Source organism: Bemisia tabaci, chromosome 4 (genome assembly GCF_918797505.1).
Source record: "Bemisia tabaci chromosome 4, PGI_BMITA_v3".
In the NCBI taxonomy this organism is placed as follows: domain Eukaryota; kingdom Metazoa; phylum Arthropoda; class Insecta; order Hemiptera; family Aleyrodidae; genus Bemisia; species Bemisia tabaci.
Genome location: NC_092796.1, coordinates 20,952,249 through 20,977,691, shown reverse-complemented (window position 1 = coordinate 20,977,691; position 25,443 = coordinate 20,952,249). Strand labels below are relative to the sequence as shown.

The 25,443-nt window shown below is 40.6% G+C and overlaps 1 protein-coding gene across 7 annotated transcripts in view; it reads right to left on the bottom strand.

Moving 5' to 3' along the window:
• Positions 1 to 25,443, bottom strand: part of LOC109035413 (alpha-1,6-mannosyl-glycoprotein 2-beta-N-acetylglucosaminyltransferase) — a 79,502-nt gene that overhangs the window by 25,889 nt on the left and 28,170 nt on the right. The window contains exons 1-2 of one of the 7 annotated variants that reach the window (XM_072299487.1): positions 21,980 to 22,044; positions 9,533 to 9,583 (exon numbers count right to left, since the gene is read on the bottom strand). The exons of 2 other annotated variants lie outside the window; for them this stretch is intronic. The gene's annotated coding sequence lies outside the window, so the exon portion shown is untranslated. Of the gene's footprint in view, positions 1 to 9,532; positions 9,584 to 12,783; positions 12,866 to 13,697; positions 13,888 to 21,979; positions 22,045 to 25,443 lie in introns of those variants that run through there. 4 more of the 7 variants (XM_072299488.1, XM_072299486.1, XM_072299485.1 and 1 more) reach the window with 4 other exon arrangements.

Sequence of the window (25,443 nt, the reverse complement as noted above, 5' to 3'; positions counted from 1 at the left end):
TGAAATTAGACAAATAAGCTCAGAATGAAAACCTAAGTATTGTTCATCAGTGCACCGAAAAAACCTGATTGGGTTAAAAATATCAATTTTTAGCTTTTATTTCAAAACACTTCTTATCACTCTCGAGGATATTCGGTCAAAATTTTAAGTAATGATTTATCTCATTACTAATACTCCAGGCGTTTTTCTCCCATTCGCGAATCATATATTATTCTAACTTCGTGACGTTCTCCAAGGGTCAATTAATTTTTGGAATATAGGGAGTTTTTTGCACCAAATGATGAAGGAAGAACTTCGGCTATTTAAACTGAGAAAAAAAGATCGGTGTTCTATATCACCCCAACTATTCAGTTTATCAAACCGAACTTTCGACCGAGTTCACTTTATCGCCAAAGTTCGATTACGAGGACAGAAAGTTCGGTTTGACCGAATAGTTGCCGTGACATGGAACGCCGAACGTTATGTTCATGTGACTCAACTTTTTTTCCAGTGATATCCCATTTTTGCCCCCACTTCAAGGCCCATTTAACTTAGCGTAAATCGGTGGTGGTGTTTCGATAGATGAATAGTATCTACTTGTAGTAATTCCCACATTTACTCTTTGAACGGATTTACTTAAAAAATCAGATACTAAACATATGGTTGCAGGAACAAAACCGCCAGCTCAGAGAGTACTGCGAAAATCTCTTGTGAACAATTGCAATCGGCCATTTCTGGCCTGTCCCGCGAAACGAATACAATGAAGCGAAACAATACTGGCGGAAATTCATTTAGGGACATTCATGAGCCCGTTAATTAGTTCTCCACATAACTAGAAAGAACAGGCATATTTTCTCGCAATACCTCTAATCTTCTACCCATGGGCACGGTTCAAATTTCAGGTCACAAGAATAAGTCTACATTGATTATTGGTTGTGATATGGCAATGCCTCCTCGTCATGATTTGCGACAAAATCGATGAAAGCATCCTAGCTTTTGGGAATGAGCATTCTCTTAGGTAGTATACTCCCGAATTTATTTGAAACAATGGACCACTAGACAAGGTACGAATTTAAGCAATCTGATACATGTTTCTTAACCAGAATTTCACGTAGAACACGATTCGCGCGCAACGAAAATTACTGAAACCAGCTCCTGATGAAGATATTAACCTTTTTATTTTACATTGGTTACGCGGATTTTGAACTGCCCGCTCACAAGAAACTCAAAGCTCTACGTGAGTCAAATCGCGCACCACAACAGTTTCAGCTAGCCTCTCAATCGATCACTGTTCATAACCCACCATGTGTTGTTCAAATTATTAGCAATTTGCTATAGCTGAGCCCAAGCGTCAAAATTGAGGTTGCCAGCTTTTTATATCGCAAAGACTGTCATGATAATGTTCAGCGCGCGATGTGAATCACGTAGAGCATTGAGTTTTAATGAGCGGGTGGTTTGAATTCACGCATCAGGAATCATTTAATATCATTGTAAGGAGTTGATTTCGGTAATTTTTGTTGTGCGCATCGTGTTTTACGTGAAATTTTGGTTAAAAAATATGTATCAGAATGCTTAAATTCGTACCTTGTCTAGTGGTCCATTTTCCGACCTTATTTTACTCAAAAATACCAGACGTGCTGGGAATTTTATAAGTTTGAAAATCTTATTTCCTTCCTTTTTTCATTGTGCACGCAAGAATCTTGAAAGATTTGATGCCTCACGACAGAGACGAGACGCTGTACTAAAAGCTTCGGTGTAAAGACTACGGAGAAGACCACGAGAGAGGATTGACTTGCACAATCAGGGGTGTCTGTTTTTTTCCTTTTGGGAAATCCTGATTTTTGATTGCTAAATCCTGACTTCATGATTTTTCTAAATCCTGATTTTTGTAAATTTCAATTTTGGCTTCACAAAAATAGCTTGATGAAAAAAATCCAATCGGACGGCCGACTTTTCTCAAATCCTGATGAACTCGGGATAAAATCCTGTTTGACTTCAAATCCTGGTGCCAGACACCCTGACGATTATTAACGATTTTGATAACTGAATGAACCACTATGACTGCAAATCGTTTCATGGATGATAAATTCTCAGGATTACAAAGTTGTCCTTTCTCTCCAAATCTAGGTACTCTACATTGATATATGGATTACATTTTGCAATAAGGAACCACTATTTCTGGCCCATTTTAGAAACAACATACATGCTATTGGTTTCCCTACGCAGATATGTGCTTTTATGGGAGAGGGAGAGCCTGAGATAGTGGTTCCTTCTTGCAAAATGTAATCCGTATGATATTTACTCATCAAGAGTCATCGGTTACTCACTTGAAGGCTGCCAATTTGAACACCCGAAGACGGGTCAATTACTCCGTTGAGGACTTCGCGGACGGATGACAAATCTTGTCACGGGTGATAGTTGCAGATTCCTGGCGATGACCTTCCCCACCGGCTATTACCAATGCTAAATTCCTTCGGCTTTCTTCGACTACCCTTGATGTGAGCCACCGCTAGCTTATTATTTCGTCATGAATCAGTTCACATCCTCTCTTCCGGAAATCCTACCTCGGTCAGTGACAATCAATTTCTCCGGCTACCTCCGATCGATACACAAAGAGGCCGCTGTTTCGGTTGCATTGTGTTGCAATGGTTTGGGCTTTGTCAGCAAAGTGCGAAACGCATTCCAGAAAAACTACCCACAACTTCGAAGGAAGATGAATTTCAGTTGTTTTTAACAGAAAACGGAGGTGATAATACGATAAGACTTTACCCTTAAGACATAGCGTTCATCTTGAGAGATACACGAAAGGAACAAAATTGAGAACACAGAAGCAACTGGACCCGTTCAAAGTTAACGCAGTGCACGATTTATGTACGCGTCGTCAGAAAACACATAGATATGCAGTAAAACTTCGTGGAAGAATTAAAAAAACTCTGTAAAAAGGGTAAAAAAAAACTGTCTCAAAGTTTGCACGCAATTGCCTTTAGTACGTTAACGTCAATGTATGACGTCAGAAGTCCGCTGCATGAGCATAGAGAATGACGAAATGACGTCGCATGAAACGAAAATATATTCAAAATACGGTTGCAGCCTGATTTTTGCACCGCATTACGCAAGGAAAAAAATTTTTGTGAATGAAGTACACGATTTTGAAGTCCACCGCCTGACAGAATGTTAATGGCTGAAGCGCGAGACCACAACTCGGATTGCGACGTTGCAAACTTCCTGTCGCATTTCATTTTTTCCGTGGAAAACTAGTCATCATAATTCCTTGAAAAGTCCCTTGTTTTTCTTCAGTAAGCAAAATATTCTGTACAAATGGAGATGTTGCATGTGTGAGGAATTTGCGATTTGACTGTTGATTCTTCGGTAAAAGTTTGCGAGAAACACGATGGTGCCACTGGTTTTCTCTGAAATCAACTCCCAAGCTCAAAAAAAGCTCTCAAAGTGAGGCCAGAATGGAGGGGATATCCCACCCTACCCTGAGAGTCCACCTCTACATCAAGACAAACTCTCCATGCAAAGATAGGGAGCAAATACATTGACAGGGCTGCCACTCTATTTGGGGACTCTAAAACTGAAAACACGGCAACTCTGCTAATGTATTTGCTCCCTATCTTTGCATGGAAAGTTTGTTTTGATGTAGAGGTGGACTCTCAGGGTAGGGTATGGGATATCCCCTCCATTTTGGCCTCACTTTGAGAGCTTTTTTTGAGCTTGGGAGTTGATTTCAGAGAAAACCAGTGGCACCATCGTGTTTCTCGCGAACTTTTACATAAGAATCAATGGTCAAATCGCAAATCCCTCACACATGCAACATCTCCATTTCAAGCTGTCAAGTTGACTTGCTTCTCGCAGAAAAACTAAACTAGGAGTGGAGATTTTGAAACACCGTAATAAGGATACGTGGTTTTGCACCTCAGCCATCGATATATGCTTTATCATACATGCCGACGCTTCTCTGACGTAATGGCGCACCTCGATTTCAAAGTGAGCCCTGAGCTTCGTATAACTTCATGCTTTCCGGGACTCATGCGGAAATAGAGATACACCCCTACGTCATGTTAGAGAAGCGACGACGTCAGTACAGTGGATCGAGTTGATAGAAGAAGTCGGACATGAAATTATTGGTTAAATTTTCAAATTTTAATGTTTATTTCGTAATGAATTCAATTTCAGAGGGTGTTCCTGAAAGTTTTCACGAAAAAACTAATGGAACCACTCTTAAACTTCTTTGCTTCATATTTGCGAAAATATAGGTTTTCAAAGTTTCCAGGTATTGTCCGACTTTTCCTATTGATTCGGTTCAGTGTGCGACGTATCCCTATATCATTTGCGCATTTCGCTGAAAAGCATTAGTATCCATAAATCTACTACTCAAGATAGATGCCTCTTTGCGTCAAAATATCTGAGATCGAATAATGATTTGACCATAATTAATGAAAAATAGACGAATGACGGAATTTGTGTCAAGATCGCTTCTGAAAAATTTAACAATCGCATCTACGGATCCATATTTCTCGGGAAGCTCGAGTGCTGGAAATGGGAACGGAGAATTCCGGACAATTACCGAAGAGCCATCCCGGGAACTTCACACTCCTTTGAGTTTCCGTGTTTTGGACTTGGTCCCACGAGTTTTAAATCTAATCCAATCTAATCCCATTCCGGGAACGTTCTCCACGGCTCTTGAGATTATTGCTGAGCAAGCGGGCAAATGTTTGTGTTTCTGCCAAAAATTCCCGGTGAAGTAGATTTCTGCCGGGAATTCCTCGGAACTTTCCCACTTGATCCATCTGCGATTGCGACCCAATCTTGAAAATTCTGCCGGCACCGGCAAGAGAAACATCTCAAAGCCTAAAGTAGGAAAAAGTGCGGCAATTGCCGATGGCCCTATACGCACAACGGAACGAATCAATAGGAGAAATCGCACAAAATTTGCAAACTTTGGAAGCTTATATTTTCTGAACTACGAAACAAAGAAGTTTAATGGTGGTTCCATTGGGTTTTTCGTGGAATTTTCCTGTAAAAACACCGCTTAAAATAGGAACAATGAGCCATTCACGCGAGGAGGAAGCTTACAATAAGACGATTTAACTGGGGCTCAAACTTCAAAAATAAATTCAAAGAAACATTTAATAACTCTTATACGGCAGCATTGCAATACTCTTCGTGATCTAAACGCTTCGAGCAAACAAAGAATTGATGATAAGGAAAAAAAATCCTCAGTTCTTCGTATGTATGCACCGGTGCTCGGTGGAGATGGGATGGGGTTGGGGAGAGGGCGGAATTCGATGAAAGGAGTGCGAGCGAACCATCGTTCTCAAGGAGATTGCTGTGACTCATATGCACTTACATGCTGAGTATGTGATGGGTGCGATGCGAGTCAATCCCTATCATGGGAACGGAGATGAGTATGCCCTAATGGATTGGTTACTATCTCTCTCCTGATCATGCGCCACGCTATTTCGATTACTTTCGAGTCTGGCTTGAGTGTGGCGTTCCCTGCAAGTGTATTTTCAGATTTGACGCAATGCATTCTAGGTAATATCAGTATGATTCAAATTTTAACCATTGAATGGATTATTTTAGAAAAAAATTGACCTTTCAGAAAGTATAGATCAATGAGGAATGTTCGTGCCGAAAATCATCCCTCCATGCAAAATCTTAAAATGAAATAAAAATAAATGTCCCCTTTACTTAAAAGATCAATTGAATCGGGACGTGTGACAACAGCTAATGACCATTTTTCCAGTCTCAAGTTTTTTTGAGTTCAGAATACTTTCCAGAGTTGGTTGCAACCACGAAATTGGCGTTGAAACTCGTCCTCGGGTTTCCTTAATACCTACGAGTCCTTTTATCAATTTTATGGTTGTATCGACTCTTTAAAAGTATTATGAACTCAAAAAAACTTAAGACTGGAGAAATGGACATTAGCGGTTTTTGCACGTCCCGCGATTCAATTGGAAACGGTGCTTTCGACTTTCCCTATTTTAAGATTTTGGAGGCTGATTTACGGCACGAACATTCCTGAATGATTAATCAATTATCGCTTGAACGCAGTTTGGTAATAGGGCCACATCTGCAGTAACGTCAATGGAAAATATGATTATCTTTTTAGGGTCATGGGGGTATTGGGACTATTTCAATTTTGATGTTCGATTAGGCCTCATTCATAGAGCTACCCTAAACCCAGCCTCCCCACGACTAAATTAACCCGATTTTTCCCGCTAAACAGACACGCATTTTATAAAAAGCCCACTGTAGAAATGACAGGTTTACTTTACGCTATTCAACTCGATTTCGAATGTTAATTGGTTTCTTTCGATTGGATTGGACCCAATTTACCCTTGCCCTACAAATTCTATCGCAGCGGGGGGGGGGGGGGGGTGAGGGAGGACTTCCCTCCCCCTCGCGGGACTTTTCACTCCGGTGATAACACCAAACTGGGCTGACCGATGCCCCGAGGGCGACCCACTTCGGGGCCGAAGAAAGGACCCGGCGTTGAAATATGCATCGCGCGAGAAATACTCGACTTAAGTACTGCCATGCTCGGGAAAAACGCCGTATGAACCTCCAGGCGTTGCCAAATTTCCTCTGATAAAATACGAATTTATTGAGGAAATCGTAAATATTTTACTTTCAATTTTTCAGACTATTTTGTTCGCAATTTATTCTAAAATATCTGAAAATTTCAAGAAAAAATAAGCATGAATTTCGTCGAAAATACATGTTTTTATCCGGGGAAATTTGGCAACGCTCGAACGTTCATACGGCGTTCTTCCCTAGCACGGCAGAGTAGATGTTTACGGCCGGCAGTACGCGCTGAATGGAATATGAGCATTACTTACATTATCCGATTTACCCGAGCGAGAGGAGCGATCGATCAGGCATTTGCATTTTTGAGCTTCGTGCGAGACGCGGCCTGCCGGCGACGTGAAAAAATCGCCGCGTTACTTTCGATGTTCCACGGCGCACACTGGACCGAGTCGATAGGCGAAGTCGGACAAAATTTGGACACTTAGAAATCTTGTATTTATAAAAATAAGAAACAAAAAAGTTTAAAAGTGGAAATATTGGTTTTTTTCGTGAAATTTCCTATCCAAAACACTACTTAAATTTGAATTTGGGACGAAATTGACAGCAAAATTTGAAATTTTGGACAAAAATTTCATGTCCGACTTCTTCTATTTACTCGTTCCCCTATGCGGCGTCGTAACCGTGCCCGGATGGAAGAGGCCGTGGCGTGGACGCGTATACCGGGTGCGCTGAGAGCCGAGAGGCAAGGTTCCCGAGGAAAAAAACAAAAATGGATCACTAAATGGGGTGGAAAATGAAGCAATGCGAAATACTTCCCCTGTCAAAATTCCACGTAGAGAACGTGAAACTTTTTCAGGATCAACTGCATGGAAATTTTGGACTTCACTTTACAATTAGGCGAACTAAAATTTCAGGCTCATCCGTGAAAACACTTACGTTCATAGGGAAATTAATGGTACATACGTTGTTTCTAAGCTGAGCTAGAAATTGAGGGTCTTGGAGGACAAGGAGCATAAGTGCAGTTTTTGAAAAATTGATATATGGATAATTTTAAGTAAAACTATAGTCTTAAAATATGTTCTGGGAAATTTTCGCTCCAAAATTTCAATTTTTAAGCATCAAAAAGTCAGGTTGAACTTTCTTTCCGCCATAAGGATCCATGAAATGTCGAAACTTTGAACACGTATTTCTCAAAGTAGCAAAAACTGCACTTACGCGCCTAGTCCTCGAAGCCCCTCAATTGTAGTTCCTAATTGCAACATGAAGTTCAATTGAGGAATGCAGAAATCTCGGATCTTGTGATGCGCAGATCGCGGCAAACTGAGAAAATCTTAAACATTATATTAAAAAACTTTGAAGGAACGACCTTAAAATAGCAAAACTTGCCTATTTTCTGGGCTTCAGGGCCGTCCTTGTAGTACGTAAATTAAAATTTGGAATTTTTTGACCCTCTTCCCCACTTATAACGCTTGACGTAACGCTATCTTCGGTAAAAAAACACATAGGTAAAAACTCAGAGAGAAAGAAAGGGAATAACGCAGTTGTTGCGTAAGTTTTAGGATAATAATGGATGTCAACATCCTCCTCGAATGAGATTTTCCTACAAAAAGAAGAAAAGAAGGGAAAAATCCGATTTTCCGGGAGCATTGCATTCGTGTCGAACCTATACCAGCGGAAATCACCGTGACACATAACAATCCCGATCTAGGTCGGAATTTTAGGTCGCACTCTTCGAGTCCCGTTCCATTTGAGAATTCTTTCAAAAAAACTTGGGGGCCGTCAATAAATTCCGTAACTCGCTTTTTCAGATTTTTTAACCCCCATCCCTTGTAACGCTTTTGTGACGTAGGTCTCTATCATTTAAGACGTAAAAACAAAATGGTGTAACAATCTCCTCGACCCTCCCCCCCCCCCCCCTTGAGCGTTAAGTAATATATGAACGGCCCCTTACTATATCTCCAAAGCTCTCTGAGGAAAATTCTTGATGATAGGGTGTCTAGTTTTTTTTTCAAATTGGGAAATCCTGATTTTCCCTGATTTTGACTGCTAAATCCTGATAAAATTCCGATTTTTTGTGGAGAAAAATTAAAATTTCTGCATAATCGTATGCGAAAGCATAAAAAAAATCCGATCGGACAGCCGACTTTTCTCAAATCCGGATTTTACGACCGATTTTTCTTTGAATCTTGATTAAATCTTTATTGACCTCAAATTCTGGTAGAGTCCCAAAAGTCAGGAAAATCCTGATGCTAAACATTCTGAATGATCTGTCCTTCAAACCGCCTTGGGGCTACGGCAGTTTACAGGAGTTTTCAAAAAAATTCTTAGTGGCGACAAAACAATTTAATTGACTGCATTAATTAAAAGGATATAATCATGAGGAAGCTTTCATTTTCACGACTATACTTATTTTACTTAGCGTGCAAAATCGCTTCCTGGATATACCCGATGTACCGCGTACTCTCCTTAACGGAACATCGGATTAATCGGAACTTTACCGACTTGTCGAACTTGCTTGAAGTTGCCAAAATTTGATACTCATATCAAGCTTTTGGAGACACGACTTTTTGGACATCGAACTTTGGATCGTTCATTCATTTTTAATACAACTACGAAAAATTGAAAAGTATCTCGTCGTGCTTCAATCGAACTTTCTCAAAATTGAAAAGTTCAGTAATTCGACATATTTGATTTTGTTTATTAAAAGTATTACACAACTGCACTATTTTTTCAATTTGTATCAAAATGTATCAACCGTGAGCAGAATTTCATTTATTATATAATTGCGTCAAATTTGTCTAACATCCACAAACTTCAAATTTCGGCGAACGTGGTCGAAATTCTATCAAGTATGCCTGCCATTGTCATAACTCGTGATGTAGAAAACAAAACCAGAGTCTATTTTTGTGTAAGAAACAAAAATAGCTCTATGTTCGGTAATGAGAAAATGGCAAAAGAAGAAAAAATATTCATTAGAGAAGGTCTCCAAAGCTGAAGGATGATCAGTGTGACTCACCTCTAACGACTTATTCGAATGATACGTGGTAGAATGGGCATCTGAACAAACCTGAAACAGGAAAGAAAGAAAGTGTTATGAGATTAAATTTGAATTTTCAAACGGCATACAGGAAAAAACACCATATGGCTTTGGCTCAACCTATTATGGGATTTACCTTGTTTTAACTCCATTATCTCGAATACCCTTGAGAAAAGTACGATAGAAAGTGACACGAGGACATCGTGATACTCAGGAAAATGTGGTCCGTAATGCCGAAAAATAAGGAAAATCTCCGAGCGATTTAGGTGAAAATTTTGGTATCTGGCTTCTAAGCTGTGTTCTTCCCGCAAATGAGCTGCTTAAATTTTCTAAAAATATTTAGATGTACGTGTGTTGAAAAGTCAATTCTGAAATTTGTGAATTTTGCGGTAGGGCTTTAAAGTTTCTCCGAAATTTTATTTTTAAACCCATGGCGAAAGTGACCACGATGGAGATAGTCACTCTCTCCTCACCCTCCGAAAAAAATCGAACTAAAAAAACGGATTAGGTTGGTTCATTCAACGAAGCGCAACTGCAACGAATAAATACAATTTTCATAAAAACCATTTTTATTGCAATAAAACTTTTGAGAACTCAGTCCAACTAATATGACACTGCTTGCTCAATGTTGGCACGCTGTGCAAAAATGTATTTTTTCCACTCGTTGAAACGTAGGAAATTGGTGATTAATTGTTACAATTCACCAATTATGTCTCCACCGTTTAAGTCCCTGGCTCTTGTTAAACGCGGCACCAATCCAGTGCGCAGCAATTAATTGGGCTAATTACTGCGGTTCGGAATCCTGCGGTTGCTATGGCGATCCAGGGATGATCATTATGAAAAAGAGTGAACCAGAGTCTATTTGATTTCGCCGGTTTCTGGGAACCTATAATTACCGGGGGGACATTGTCAGTTCGGGATCTCTAAAATGAACAAATTTATGTGAAAAAGAACTATATGAAAATGAACTAATCAAGAGTGACAATTAACTCTTAATTAATTGTTACTCTTTGTAATTGTAACTCGTAATAGGTTTTACGTGCTACATGGTTCCTGTACATTTAGGTCAGTTGTCCATAGTTATTATTACTATGAATACGTTCTATAGTTTTGGTCTGTTTACAACGCACGCATTACGTAAATTCTTCTTCGGCATCCCGTACAAAATCATGAGGACCGTCGATCGGAACGTTTTCGCGAGGGTTTCTAAATTCTTGATCATGCCCATTCCCTGATTTTTAAGATCTTATTCCCTGATGGGAAACCTTGGTTTCTCCCGCTTCCCCGGATTTACTTGAGAAAAGCTATATAATTCTCCAGAATTCCAGATATGAATATAAATTTTTTTCAACTTCCAGCCGTTTCTTTGGCGCACATTCAAATTGAGAACTCCGAAACCTTTTCTGGTGTTTATATTACCTGGTCAAGGGTAATCCCTCTATTCTGATGATTTACATATTCAAATATGCCATACAATGTATGCCAAAGTGTATGCCATACAAATGTATGCCATGTATGCCATGTATGCCATACAAATATGCCAAGTCAATGATGGCGACTTATGTGCAATAACATAAACTCTATGCGCGGCAAGGAGCAATTCCCAGTTTCTAGAACAGATTCCCTGACTTATTCCTGATTTCACCTGAAATTTTTCGTTCCCTGATGAATCCCGGTTTGTTCCGGTCTTAGGTTTCATGGTCCTAGACACCACGCTCACTGAAAAAAAAAAGAGTTACGGGTTATAAAGACATACCGACCGTTCCAGGCTCAGAGGCCGAAAGTTCCGGATGCTGGAGCCATAGCTTCGATTTCTCCGGGTGCTACGCCCGCAACTTTTGGTCTCTGAGCCCGGAACACGGACAGTTTGCCTATACAGCCCGTCAGTACGACTTTCAGGGCCGGAGTTTCTTTTTCAGTGGATGATCTGAAGATTCAAATACGCTATTCAAGAAGTCGATGATGGCGACTCACGTGCAATAACAAACTCTGTGCGGTAGAAGAGGAAATTCCCAGTTTCTAGAACAGATTCCCCAACTTCTCCCTGATTTTCCCTGAAAAATTCTCGTTTGTTCCGGTCCGAGACACCATGGACGGAGAAAAAAAACTTCGTACGTGGGACCCGAAGTTTAGGTCATATGGATCTCTGAAGTTTTCGGATTGAGCATCTGAATACTTAAGGTCTAACTGCCGAAGTTCAGGTTTGACATCTGAAACTTCAGTTCTTACAACTGAGGTACTTCAGATGTAAGAACCAAAGTTTTTCGGATGTGAAAACTGAAGTACTTCAGATGTAAGAACTGAAGTTTCAGATGTGTGATCCGAACCTCGGCAGCTAGACCCTAAGTGTTCAGATGCTCAATCTGAAAACTTCAGAGATCCATATGACCTAAACTCCGGGTCCTGCACGAGGTTTTTTTCTCCGTGTGGTTTACGCTCAACTTGACGGACATCTCAAGCCATCCAAGACGCACACAAAATATGCTGTCAACTAATTTTGAGCTGAGGACAGCGAGGACTCCTAGACTGCCGTGCTAAGGAAGAACGCCGCATGAACATTCGAGAGTTGCCAAATTTCCTTCGATAAAATGTTTAGTTTTGCAGTAGGTTATGGATCTTTTTCCATGAAATTTTCAGTAAATTCAGGTAAAATTGCAAACAAAATGATCTGAAAAATTGGAAGGAAGATATTCATAAATTTACCAGGAAATTCGTGTTTCATCAATGGAAATTTGGCAACGCCTGAAGGTTCATACAGCGTTTTTCCTTAGCACGGCAGTACAGTTGTATACGCTCGCAGGAGTGTCGGAGGGAGCCTTCGGAAAGATGAGTCCTACGTCGGATGACCCTCGTGATTCGAGCGCGAGCAGCGGCGGCGGCATCTAGCCAGAAAATAATTGATTACGCCCATGACACTTGAGGCCATGCTCTAGACATCCAGTTCGGCGAAATACCCTCATGCTTACTACACATGACATCTAATAACGCCTGGCCTGGGTCCTCCTCGTCTCGGAAATGTTTATCCAGCCACGATTTCGGAATTCTGTTTCGCAAGTACGTATGTATGGACGTGACATCCCGCTGTGATGCCTGCGCTCATTGGCACATTCAGCGACATACCTCGTACTCGATAAACGGACTGCATTTTGCAATTATTCGGAACTACAAATTCTGACTCATTAATAAAAACACCTAACTACTTACGGAAACTAATGACGCATATGTTGTACCTGCAATAAGCTAGAGGTGGTTATTCCTAATTGCAAAATGTGGTCCAAATGTGAATACGCAGCCCGCTTTTCGATACCGCGCCTGTATAAAACGAGCATTAAGATCGAAAGTATGAATCCAACGGGATCTTGAACACCTAAGTTGACAGAAAACTATTGTGATTACACTGGGGAAAAAAGTTACGGGGTATATGGACAGACATTCCGCTACTATTTGGGCTCAGAGGCCGAAACTTCTGGGTGCTGGAGCCGTAGTTTAGATTGCTCCGGAGGCTACGCCCGGAACGCGGACGGTATATGGCCCGTAAGTGCGCCTTCCACAGCCGGAGCTTTTTTTTTCAGTGTGAGATTTACACGGAGAAAAACACTTCGTGCGTGGGACCCGAAGTTTAGGTCATGGATCTCTAAAGTTTTCGGATTGAGCATCTGAACACTTCAAGTCCAGCTGCTGAGGTTTGGATCACACATCTGAACCTTCAGTTCTTACATCTGAAGTACCTCGGTTTTCACATTCGAAGTACCTCGGTTTTTTTCACATTCGAAAAACTTCGGTTCTCACACCCGAAAAACTTCGGTTCTCACATCTGAAGTACCTCAGATGTACGAACTGAAGTTTCAAATGTGTGATCCGAACCTCGACAGCTAGACCTAAAGTGTTCAGATGCTCAATCCGAAAACTTCAGAGATCCATATGACCTATACTTCGGGTCCCACGCACGAGGTTTTTTCTCTCCGTGTATGAGAATGCATTGATCTATGTTTTTGAGATTTAGAAAAAGTAAATAAATAAAAAAAAAATAAAGATTAACTAGTATTTTTGAAAAATACACGAGACGTTTTGAAAAGAGCGAGACGCTCTGTACCTATGTAAGTTGCTAAATATAAACAAAAATGCAATAATTGCTCGGACGAACCTGTAAACTGAAATCCAATTAAGTTCGAACTTTCAGCTTCACTGGGCATTCAGAAATGTTCCAATTTTTCAAGAGAGCAGCGGAACCCCACGCGGGAATCACGAGGTGCAGGCGGTCACTTGACAATCACTCGAAAATCCGACTCGCGCGGAACTGAGCCCGCGAACCGCGCGACAAGCGGCATGCGATCTGGCCCGCAGATGCCGAACTGCACGACGCCGTCGCCAATTTTCATGTAAAAATGCACAATTACACATAGCCCCCATTGGGAAAATAATCCTGTTTGTAATCGAGTTAGTTGAACGAGTCATTGAGATTCGTGCTTCGAAACTAAAATCATATAAGTCAGCAAAGAATGGTGGTCCGTATATGTGTGTCGCAGGCAAATAGTGAAATCAGGCATTTTGTCAAATGCCTAGGCAGATCGCCTTTTGGCGGTCTACAAAATTTTGTGAATTTATGGCGAAGAGCTCACGATTTTTCAATATTTTTGAAGAAATAACTCATCATACCTATACGAGCTCTTTTTGTCTCTTCCTATTCAATTGCTTCTCATATTTTTAAATGTTGAAATTCCAAAAAATTGTGTATTTTACGACATGCTGAAAATTTCAAGATCAGTATCTCCTCAGGAGCTAAAAATTGTTTAAAATACTATGGTGTGTGCAAATTTCTACGAAGAATTTTTTCTTGCAGGAGCAATGAATTATTTTGTCTGAAATTAGGAAAAGAATCAAAATTTCAATCTTAATTAGAATATTCGACTTTTTGCCTAGGCATTTGACAAAATGTCTGATTTTGCCATTTGCCTACGACATGTGCACCATTCAGAAATCCCGTCGAAGAGGGTCGAAATCAGTTCCACCCCACTGCTGAAATTGGATCACTCGGGACTTTCGTCATTCTGGCGTTTTTTGACGGTATACATTTAACGACAATAATTGGTTACAGCCCGTCATCACATCACTCCGCCAGTGGCGTGCGAAGGGGGGGGGGGGCAGGGAGACCTTGCCCCCCCCTCCCCCCTCCCCCCAGAATTGAAAATATTATCATCGGGTCCCTCCCAGAAATTCTGGCTGGTGGGAAGAGACATTCGTCGAGGATGATTATCACTCTTAACGTAGACTCTAAATTGAAAACACGGTGTTCATTAACTCAGTATTTTCTAAAATTTTCATCATGGAGGCCTCAAAATGGGGCCGAAAACAGTTAAAATTTCAAAAAATTTCCGCGTCCATTCAATGCAACAATTTGAGAGTATTCTTCGCTGAAAAGGAAAAAATAAACGTATTTTTTTGGCAGAAATGAATGAAAAATATGCGTCATGGAAGCCTCAAAATGCGTCCAAACAGGGTTAAAATTAAAAAAAAAATTCCATGACACAAAAAGTCGGTCACTTTTACTTACTGTGCGTGCATGTTTACATCGATATACCAACTGTAAGGATTAGATGACCGGCTAAAACCGATTAGTCTAGTACAATATTCTGGACTTCGTCGAAATGCTACAGAAATTCATAGCTGATGGTCCTATTCCGGCACTCGAGTGGGGCCAATTTGGGCATTTTTCGACATTCTCATTTGCTGAGTGTATTCCATTCCGAATCGCGTAGAGCCGCCGAATAAGTCGATAGATGTAAACACTGACAATGAGCGTTATAGTCTGTACATCCCAATTTAGTCTTATATCGCTGATACCAACACAACTGTTCAGACATTATACCAATCACCTAGGAGCACTTTTATTGGTTGCTCAAAGTATATCTGTGATGAGACTGAAGGAAAACAAACCGATGAATGTGTGAAAGTGTTTTATGGCGTCATTAGCCATATTCCTTAAAGAGCGATGTCTCTATATTAATAGTATGTACATAGAAATTGGGTGTTTAAGCATACCTTAAAATTAGGCGTTTAATCCGTCAAAGGTAACCACCGAAAAAAATAAACCTATTGCACGCGCAATGGATCCATTGCGACGACCACACATTGGTGGCACAACAGGATACGTATTTAGGTTCGCATCGTCGTGAGTTCTTATACTTGATGAGAAGGAAAACCAAACTTGGTACCATTTCTCTCCTCCAGAGAAAAAATCTATAAATCATCGCTGAATATAGTCCAGCAGCAAACTGAGATATTCATCGAGGTTTCCAATTTTGAAAAAAAAAATTCCCAAAAATCTTTCCAAGCAAATTCCCGAATCAACGCTCTTGGAGCCAGAATTATTTTTTTGAAGATGGTGCAGCTCGGAGGTGTTCATGCTTATTGACGAAAAGGATTTTGGAGTTGCGGGAGAGGGATTAAGACTACGTATCTGTCTTCAGTTCTACTTTCGAGGGCGAAAGCTTTTTTAAGACTGAAACGGAGAAAAAAATTTCGGAAATCGAGTTCATAATTTACGCTTTTCTTACCGGCGCGACAACGAAGATTATTCCGCGTATACAAACTGCACTATCTAGGAATACCTAGTTGGAGAGATTAGATAACTTAAGTACATGAACTAATAACTCGAACACTAGGGCCTAGCCTCGGCGTGGCGCTAATTGCGGTGCGATAACGCCGTCAAAGGGAGTATAATAACTTGGCATCGATTTACCTTTTTTTTGGGCTGTATAGCAACAATAGGGTGCCTTTTTATTTTTGAAAAATTGCGAATTTCAGTTGGTCAATCTATTGAAGTTTTCTGTGGTGTACAGAGACACAAAAGATTTACAAAAAAAATTTACCCGCAGCTAGAGGGGGTGAAAGGGAGCGAGGGTGAAATATGCGTGTTTTGGGTGGTTCATAACATCTATTCCCTCAGAAAATGCGAGTTATGGCCCTAAATACAAAAATTATGGTCTATTTTGATGTGTCTATGGCAGAAAAGACCCAAATGATTAAATGGATTGCATTTTGCAAAAAGGAACTAGAAGAATTGCAGTGATGCTAAGATTGTGCAACTTCATCCCTTGCAATAAATTACTGAAATTATGAAAAAATATGAAATTCACACGGTTATTTTTGTCTTAAATTTACAGGTTTTAGTGAGTAAACTAGGAGTTGTAAATGAATAGTCAGGGGTTTCTTCCCAGACAAAAGAAGTTGCACAATCTTAGCAACATTGCAATGCTTCTGATTCCTTCTTGCAAAATGCAATCCATATCAGAGTGCGCGACACTTCCGTCAGCCCAAACGTCTTCAGCGGTTTATCCTGGAAGTTAACTGAACTGACAGTGATGTTCGTAAGACGGAATCCTTAGCAAGTTCCGGAACAAACGGAATTCCCGCGAGATAAGGGATTGAGCTCCTAAAGTTAAAGTTTAAACTTGTCTAGGGATGCAGAGGATTCTTCTAAGGAAAAACGGGTTGCAATCTTACGGTCTTAAAATGTCCTCACTCTTGGAAAATTTTCTCACTTTGCAAAAACGTCAAAAGTACGAGTTCAATGAAAAAATGAAAGAATCGGCTCGCATTAAAATTTATTTACCTCTTTTATCATTTTCACCTATTAGAAATACAATACCTAGAAGGAGAAAAAAGACGCCTTGTACCGTACATTTCCTCACGAGCTTAAGCTCGTAAGGAATTCTTAAGAATTCCTTCACCCTACGCTTTAGCCGCGGTTCGAGCATATTTCTACGGCTAAAATGCAAAACCACGTATCTCCGTTTGCGACGTTGCAAATTTTCTGTCATGCTTTAATTTTCCGTTAAGAAACTGGTGAGCGTAATTTTTTGAAAACTTTCTTGATTTTTTTCTCAGTTAGTGAAATATTCTGATAAGTTACAAGCGATGAAGTTGGCTATAGTTTCTCGTCGAAACTTTAAAATTGGGGCGGGGATTTTGAAACACTGCAATTAAGCAGCAATTAAGCTGCAATTAACTTTCTAGCTATCGATTTTTTGCTTCTCGGCACTTGTCATCAGAGGGTTAAACAAAGATTTCGATTCAAGGTCGGCTATAGGGAAAGGGGCCTTAGGCTAAGCCTTTGGCGCTCGGAGTTAAATGTTTGTAAAAGTTAGCTCAAAAAATTGAAATTTTACTTTTCCAAGGAAAACACTTGGAGGTATCGAAATTTAAGAATTTACCGGTGCAAGTATAGACGCAGACTGGAAAGGTTTGCCGTCTGGCAAAGTGCCACAAGCTTTGGATTGATTTGAATAATAAATACAACAGGGGTCCGGAAAAAGGACAAACGAGCAAGATCTGCCATTAGAACGGAAAGGTAGTGTGCAAAAATTTTGCATGCATCCGGATTTAATGTAGGCGATCCAATATCGAATCCTATTATTTAGATGGAAAAAAGTTCCACTGAAAATTGGCAACTAATTTCAAGCACTTTTTGAGTGACTGATGCAGAAAAAGATCAAGCACTGAGAGCTCATCGAAAATAAGTATTGAATCAAACATTCTTCAAGTGCTTTTTGGGACCTTACTATTTCTGAGAAGAAGTTCGTTCGAAAGCACTATCCAGACGAGCTTTTCGGGTGAAAGGGCGTGACTTACTTAATCAACTCAGTCGTGCTACATCTCCATGCACTCTAAGAGATTAAAGTAAAACGAAAATCACCTCTTTTACCAGCAGAACAGAAATAATAATATTTTGGCGGATTCACAAATACCACTATGCTATGAAACGTTCGGCACTATCTTTCAAACAAGTATGAGCGTTAAAAATTGTCATCGAGCTTGTTACTGGGAGAAAAATGACGTTGTCTTTCCTTCGATACGCGACCATTCATCCAAGAAACCATACCTCGCGGTGGTAATTTCTTGGCTCTTCATAGCTGACATACCTATGTGTTCAAGCCGAAATTCGGCTGTACCTCATTCCTTAAACTGTCGAATGAAATTCGAAAAAAGAGCACGTTTACCTTGCCTAGCGATCGAAGATTTTAATGCCTTGGAAACCAATGACAACTATACAGCATGGAAAAGCCATAAGTAAAGAATTTACCACTATGAGCAGTTTCTTTATACTTACAATTATTAATGCAGGCCAGTTGGACTACATTTTGCAATAAAGAACCGCTATTTCTGGCTCATTTTAGAAACACCGTGCGGGCCATATGGTTGTCTATGCAGATTAATCTTTGTACTTGGATGAGCTTGTCCGTGCATGGAGTTCCTCGATGCAAAAGGGAGTCTAATTAAAAAAACCTTATTTTTTACAGGTAATCCTGATCGGGCGAGGCTTGCAAAGGTTTAGCTCAGTTTTAAACCTCTTACCAGATGCTTCAAACGGAATACCTTAAAAACTGCGCAGCTCTTTCATTTATTTACTTGTTCCTTGATTTTGAGGCAAACTCCTAATATTTTAATGATCTTAGAGTAAACCGCATAGCAGATATTGGAACAAATGATGAAATTCGAAAGTAAGGACACGCCACTGTCAATTTGGGTACACGGAAAAAACGAGCTTAGGGTTGGGACCTACATGTTAGTGCTGGGCACTAACGAGGGTTAGGTCAAATGGAGCCAGCAAGTCAGAGGAGTGCTGGGCACTAAACAGCTCGAGGCTGGGTCACTAAGGAAGAAGTAGTGTCAAGCCCTAAAGTGACTTTGGAGCGAGCGTAAAATATGAAACGCCTCCGCCTGGGATCGGACTCGGGTTGCGCCGGTGGAAGACCAGCGCGTTACCACCAGGCTATCGTGACTCCGACGTTTCATGGGTGAATTTACACCTGTTAAGCGCAACTACGTCTCGCGGCATCTGATTAGCACTACTCATGTTCAGTGCCCACTTGTACTGCCTTCCGGTGTTGAGCTGTACAGCGCTTAGACGCCAGCCCTCAACTACTCCCCACTAAACGGCCAGTAGTGCTCAACACTAGTCTTGTTTTTTCCGTGTACAATGAATAAAAACATCGTACTTTAAGGCACGAAAAAAAGGCTGCGGAAGGAGCAGAGGGATGACTGGCAGCGAGTATGTCTGCAATGAGCGAAACTAGGGGCGTAGCGACGGCACCGTATGCTCCTCCGTGAGAATGCCGCGATGACATACTTTGAGTAAATTGATAGACAAAAAACGTAAGATCTTATGGGTTTCTTGGGTGTCAAAAAAGAAGTACAAGCCCTCTGTTGCCCCTTCAAAAAAATGTCATACTAAATACACACATGCTCTGCCATTCAAAGACAAGCCGCAAGCCCCTTTTCTCATCATAATAAACGTGCGACGTTGGCGACTCGATATTCCCCCGGCAGAATTACCGCACACCCTAAATTATTTTTGGAACTGGGAGAGTAGAAAAGAGAAAAAAATTCTTCGACGCCCAAAATTTCCAGTGCTGCGGCCGCGCTGTCGGGTCCAGACGCTGCGTGCCGGGAGACGAGACGAAAGAGGTGCCGAGACAGGGAGAAGAATGACTCCCGCCAGACTCATAAATGGAAGGAGCCGAAAATAGATGGGCCGAATTACTGCCGTAAGTACCTCCGCCGGAAAGAAAACAATATGTTCGGTCGCGCCGCGGAACACCGAGACGATATCTGCAGCCGGAAAAATAGACATCCGGCCAGACTGCTGGATTCTAACACACGCTATGAAAAAATTGAACATAACGATGTGCTCTACGGCTAAATTTTGATGAGAGTAAATTTAGTCGCGCTGCACTGGAAAAAAAAAAGAATCTTAAATTTGCCGCCAAGAAGCATTTCTTCTTAAATCAAGAATTTTGCTGGTTAATATAAGCTACTTTTTTGCTTAACCCAAGCATTATTTTTCTTGAATCAAGAAAAAGTCAGCTTAAAGCAAGATAAAGAAAATTCTTGGCGGCAAATTCAAGAATTATCATGCTTGATCCAAGCTACTTTTTTTTTCAGTGTACGGCTATATTTTGATTAGAGTAAATTTAGTCGTAATGCCACTGCCCGGAATTAATGTAAAATTTCGGAACTTTTCAAATAATCGGAAATTTCCCGGTATCTTCGAAATTTCTGGAAATTTCAGGTATTCTCGGAATTTTCTCGAAATTTCGGGGTTTCCGGCATTTTAACCGATTATTTTATCAAATACGATTTTCTTTTAAAATTAAATTTGACGACCCTCGGAACTAAATCCGGGCGTAATTCAAAAATTTTTCCCGGAACTTTTGAGAAAATCGGAATTTTTCTCGGAACTTTGGGACATTTGAATTAATTCCGAAAACCCTGGAATCTTTGGTATAATAAAATGACAGCCCTGAAAATTCGCTTGAAGAAGAAAAAAGGGAAAAATTAAGAAACTTCGGAGAAATCCACCAAATATGACCATAAATATCAGATAGGTGAACTAAATCCGGGCGTAATTCAAAAAATTTTCCCGGAACTTTTGAGAAAATCGGAATATTTCTCGGAACTTTGAATTAATTCAGGAAACCCTGGAATCTTCGGTAAAATAAAATGACAGCCCCGAAAATTTGCTTGAAGAAGAAAAAAGGGGAAAATTAAGAAACTTCGGAGATCCACCAAAAATGACCATAAATATCAGATACATGGTAGATTTTCTGAGCGATATTTAGAAACAAGTTGGTTGATTGTTTGATCAGCCCAAGTTGACGTCATTTTACTATCACTGTAGCGGGAAAAACTAGCATAGAGTATAATTTTCCTCGTGGACTTAAGCTTCTTGGTGCAACTAGGTAAATATAACCGTCAAGATATCATTTACTCAGCTCTTTCAATACGTCGCTCCTCCGACGTAAGAGCGTATCTCAATTTCCACGTGAGCCCTGTCGTCCATAAAACTGCATGCTTTCTGAGGCTCATGTGAACTTCGAGATAAGCCCTTACGTTAGAGGAGCGAAGAAAAACCGTCGTCATGGAAACTTAATAAAATGTAGGTGTAACAATTGTAACAAATCAATAGCCGAATTACGGTGAAATTTTGCGGTTACCATCTCCGGTTACAACTCGTCTATTGGATCAGATTCAATGTTTGGAACAACAAATTGAGATATTTGTTTGGACAAATTTTATTGGGCAAATCGACTATAGACCAATTTTTACAAAATACATATTCAAGTGGACGAATTGACTTATAACCACTGAAGACGTTTCGGGTCAAACAGCATGACAGATATCTGACTAATGCGTTTTTGACTTTTGCGTCTCGCGTCTCGCCGATTTCTTCTTTGTGAAATATTTAGTTTTTAGTTAAATCAGTTACATCTTGAAGAGGGGAACATATTTTTTTAGGAGAGGCGGGACAGAGTTACGAAATCCACCGGCTTAGAGATAGAGCGGATGAAACGTTACAAAACATGATTTTTGGATTCTGAGAAAAATACGGTTAGTAATAGTGACATATGATAAGGTTTTGCTCACCGAAGTTGAACATAATCACCAGCAGGCTAGAAGAAACACATTTTATAGCCGCGTAAATTTACGGAATAATGAATGGCATCATGGCCTTTGTTCTACTTCTTTTTTTTTGCGGTGCGAACTACATGTGGGTTAGCAAGTGCTGAGAGTGAGCGTGCAGACTAAGTAGAAATTTCATCCGCATTATAGGAAAACCGCAAAAATCTGGTTTGACGCATCCATTTCAGCACACTCATAGAGAGAGAGAGGCAGAGAAAGGGGGAGGAAGGAAGAGATACCCTTTTCTATAGGAAATAACTCGCGCACTGATACGTCTCCTCAGTCATTTGCATATGAAAAATAAAACCTTTGCAGCGGAAAATTACTTCTTGACTTGATGAGCGAGAATCTCTAAGATGGCTTCCATAATCCACAGACTGAATCAGTTGACGACTCTGATTCACATATTGCCTCGGATAAAGTCAAAATCAGTAATACTCTCTACTCAAGCGAGAAATGGACTTTTTAGCAACTCACACACAGACCTCTTATGTATTGACAATTCTGAAAACTAATTATGTAGATCACATTCCTACTCGGCTCATTTACATTTTTTCGCTTTCTGCGAATGGAAGGATCGATGAGGCAAGTGGCATAGTTACTAGATCAGTCCATGAGTCTTGTACGTTCGCCTGTCGAAGTTCAGAGTGTCCTAGAGTAGAACTGTAGACTGAAGAGGCATGTTCTTCATGATGTTCATGTCAAATAACCAAAAAGATAATAAGCGGAGTGATATCCGCTCCCTAGGAGCGGAAAATATACCCCGAAAATAGAAATATACCCGTGAGAGTACTATAGGAAAAGAATGAACACCGCTCTGCATTCATAACATTCGGTTGTTCAACATGAGAGTCAGTGGCGAGGCGTGAATGATCGATTATCGATCTCTCGCCATTTGAAGCTATGGTAAAGAATCGATCATTAAGGTGTTAGCTGCGAACACCCTGTTAATCGATCCTTTTCCATAGGTTTAAATGGCGGATCAATCGATATATCGCAAAGCACGCCACGCCACTGCGTGAGATTCACTCCGGATTTCACTCCTAGATTTTAGGAGTGTGCGAATTACGTGGATGCTTCCTAAAACTGATTATTTTCTAAAACACTGGATGTACTCATACTGCCATGTGCTACCTGAGTGTTTAGAGAGGGAAAACATTTAATTTGCTAAAAAAGTTTAAGCTCTCTCCAGGAGTCCACGTGAGCACGAGACAGAGCGACAGTAAATCCAAAATTTTCATGGTAGTGCTTCGCCTATAGTCGATTTGTTAAGCTTGTTTTCCTGGTGTTTAGTGTCCCAAGCGTGAGGAAAAACTTGCATGACCTTAAAATTATGTTTCTCCTCAACTGGCACGCACAAACGCTTTAATATTGTGTAGGCGTAAATTCAGCTCCAAAAATATACCGTATAGAATTCAATGGAACCTGTAGACGTGCGAAATTGAGGAGTTATTCTGGAACGAAACATTACACGCTGTGAAAAATTGATGGTGTGACTGTCAAAAGCACATATTTCGATTTTCCCCACTCCAATCTCCACTTATACTTTCAAAAAACGGATACCAACTATTTCACCAAATTAAAAACATTGTCTCTATAACAAAGGCGGTGGCGCTGGTCATTGAATCTTTTGAAGAAGATATTGGTCTCTTATTGGTCCACTGACCGCCGAACAAGAAACTGACGCGATTGTAGCAACACTCTTTAAAAGATCGAAGATTCGATGCTCCTATGATTGCAACACTGACATACATTGAAAATACTGATGTAGAGATTGATAGCGTGACCCAGGTTTTATAGTTGGACTACATTATGCACTTCAGAACTACTGTTTCCGGCTCATTTCAGAAACAGGGCCGGATTAAGGGGGTGGCCACATGGGCCGCGGCCCATGGCGGCAAATCAAGGGGGCGGCAAATTTTGCAGTTTTTTTTTTAAAAAAAATCGGATTTTGACAAAAAATTACAAACGAGAAAAGGCGACAAAATCTCTCATTTCCTGAGAGTATAGTAATTTCTAATTTTGTCGTCTTTCAGTGATACAAGAAATAACACCTTTACTTAGTCGAGTTAAGAGAGAAACCAAACACGCAATTTTGGCCTGGAACGGCGCGGCGCAGAGAGCAATGATGACGCGGAATTGAGATGAAAAGGAGAAGCCCTCGGCGCGTCGGTCGGCGTGTAATACATATTAGCGCCTACAAGACTGCACGAATACTTCACGCATTGCATCAAATACAAAGCGGTCACTGCGGTCAGCGTGAAACGGATAGCGCCTACAAGAATGCATGAATACTTCACGTATTGCGCCAAAGACGGTCGATCAGCGTGAAACGCTCAGCGCCTACGAAACTGCGTGAATACTTCACGCATTGCGCCAAACACAGTGCAGTCTGCGCGGCCCGGCGGCGGAAGTTTGAATCATAAAACTGCATTTATGTTTGTTCTCTTATAATTTGTTCGTTCATTTCTTATGAGTGGAAGACCTTGTCCACACAGAGATAGGTTTGCGGAACTTAACTTTCGCGCAAAGTTCCGTGAACTTTTGCTAGTAAAGTTAGCAGGGCTTTCCCAAAAAAATGTGTCCGACGCGAGTAAAGGCGTCTCATGCACCCGCTGGCACGTTCACTTGATGGTTTTTATTGATATTTCAAAACGAATGAGAAGGGGGCGGCAAAATACAGGCGGCCCATGGGCGGCAAGAAGGTAAATTCGGCCCTGTTCAGAAACAGCATGTGTCAATAGTTTCCCTTTACAGATACGTGTTTTTATTGAATAGCAAGAAATGGTAGTTTCTAATTGCAAAATATAGTCCTCTTATCAATCGATCCATCCAGAAAAGCTTACAGACAGAAGATTAATTATATTGGGTATGGTTAAACCGCGCTGCGAGAAACTGAACATTCACGACAGCGGTATTTAAGTTATTTCGCAGGAAAATAAATTAAGGAAATAAGGTCACTTCACCGCCTTCAAAAAAGCGGGAGAATATACAAAATAGGTAAATATACATACAATAAAATTTCTAAAAAATCATAATTCATCGCGGGCGGTACACATGACGGGTTCAAATTTGGCATTCAAGAAGTCACAGCTATTTACTTCGGGCTATACAATGGCCCATGCGTTTTGTACACGGCATATCCATTTAATTTAAGATGAAGCAAAACTACAACCTCGAAGGGAAACTTAACCTTCTATTTCGTGTCAAATCCTGAATAACGTCTTCTCTTTCCTTCATTTCTTTCTTCTCTGCTGTTTTGATCGATGAAGTTATTTATTCCTCCCCATCCAAATGACTGAGCAGACATTAGCTCACTCATGCGTGAGTCTCATGAAATTCGGCAAGAAAAATCGTAACTCCTCTCCCCTCTGAACAGGGATTTACGAGGAGCTTGGCAGCCCTGCAAAAGCTCCTCGTTGAAACTG